Consider the following 2,074-nt stretch of genomic DNA (forward strand, 5'->3'; position numbering starts at 1 on the left):
GGTTTCGTTTACAGTTAGCACCGGGAGTACTTGGATATGTGTATGTACATGAATATCCATTTCAACAATAACATCAATGATTAAACTATGCGATGTGTGTTAATGTTAATGATAAATGCCAAGGCTTAAGTTTTTTTATTGATATTTGTCTTTCTATCATTACAATAGGCTGGAAAAGATCAAGACTGCCTCACCAGGGGGTATTTCGTAGGATAATCTTGAGAAAGAAGAAGAAAGTCGGGAAAGTCGGTTTTACTTGATCGTTTTCCGCTTTTGACATACGATACAAAGGGATACATAGAGGGAGGAGTAAGAGAGAGAGAGAGAGAGAGAGAGAGAGAGAGAGAGAGAGGAGAGATGAGAGAAGAAGAGGAGAGAGAGAGAGAGAGAGAGAGGAGAGAGAGAGAGGAGTATAAGGGAATAAATGAACAACTGAATTGTTTAAAGGACCTACATTTTGACCAGAGACCTAAATAATGAAAACAGTTTTCGACTTTCCCCAATGTATTTTCTTTATTTGAGAAGTAAGGACGTGTAATCAACACGTGTAATATAAGGTTGAGCGAATCCAGCATGGATAACAAGTCACAAAGCCGGATCTCCAAGTGCTTCTTAAAAGTAAGTGGTACATTCTTCTCACTGTCTCTTTCCTTTTCAGACCTGGACACCCGCGAACGAACAAAAACCATCTACATGGAAAAAAAAAAAAAAAAAAAATATATATATAACAATGGAGCTGGAAGACCACATGCTAACTGTTTTGTTTATTGAACTTTGTACGGCAAGTCTTCTGTCAGTCACTGAGAAAAACAAAACGTACATAAATATATAAATAAGCAAACCGGATACACAGGGTAAAATAGTGTAACAGAGAAATCTTTGGTAAAAACGGGTTATCTACGGATCCCCAAGCTCACTGGGAAGCCGTGGTTCCTCCTGCGGCTCCTGGCGGCAATGCGGGAAAGATTTCCCGCAATCCTCGCCCCTGCGGCCAGCGGCGACGGCCTTCAGGTGGTCCTCAGGACTGGCCGCTCCCTCGGCCAGTTTGTTGCTGCGGATACAAAGAGGAGTTAGGAGAGGAACGTATTAGTGAACGAGAAAGAGAAACACAGAAACAGTGATATATAATTACCCTTATGGATAGATTCTTTTTTCTAATGTGACTTTGCTTGTCATTACTCGAGTACATGCCATGGGTGATAAACTTCTAGGAATCGGTACAAATCATTTCCCAGCCCTCATGCAACCTTCTAAGCTTATCATCTTCAGGGCCCACTGCGGAGGCGCTGATCCTGACCTGAGAAGCTGCAGAGCGAGGCGCGGCGCGAGGGAGAGCGTCTGCTGCTGAGCGCTGATGCGGCACAGGACGCGCTGGAGACAGTGCGGGTGGGCGCCGCCAGACAGCGCTAGCGTCGCCTCCAGGAGCGCTGGCACCGCCTCAGCGCTGGCGGCGGCCTGCAGGTCACGCCCCCCGCCCAGCGCGGACACGACCTGGCCGGAGGTAAGTGAGTGTCCATCTCTATTTCAACAGCATTGCGAATATCGCAGTGCAATCACTGTTGTTGATTTCATCGTGATCCTCACTTTTATCATTATCATAATTAACTTAATAACTAATAAATCATCATTTTGGCCTGTAATAACCATTAGAATAATATCAATAATATTAATGATAATAATTACTGGAACTATGATTATTACTATTATCATTATTATAACAATTATCAAAGGTACGTTTGTGCTATTTTATTTATTTCGATCATTACTATACTTATTATTATATCATCATTCTTATGAATATCATTATCGTTATTATTATTATTATTATTATTATATCATTATTACCATCATCATCATTATTACCAATTTTCAGTATTATCACTATTCCTTTTCGTATTATCATTACTGTCATTTCTATTACCAGTATTCTTTTATTATCATTATCATCATTATCATCATTATAATTATCATAACCTTTATTATCATCATTATTGTTATTATGATTATTATCATTGCTATTATTATTATTATCACCATTATTATTATGATTATAATAATTATCATTATCTTTATC

The 2,074-nt window shown here is 39.4% G+C and overlaps 1 pseudogene; it reads right to left on the reverse strand.

Annotated features, from left to right (window-relative positions):
* Positions 1 to 858: 858 nt before the first annotated feature.
* The window catches only part of LOC119572533, a 13,402-nt pseudogene continuing 12,186 nt past the window's right edge, over positions 859 to 2,074 (reverse strand).

Source organism: Penaeus monodon, chromosome 4 (assembly GCF_015228065.2).
Source record: "Penaeus monodon isolate SGIC_2016 chromosome 4, NSTDA_Pmon_1, whole genome shotgun sequence".
In the NCBI taxonomy this organism is placed as follows: domain Eukaryota; kingdom Metazoa; phylum Arthropoda; class Malacostraca; order Decapoda; family Penaeidae; genus Penaeus; species Penaeus monodon.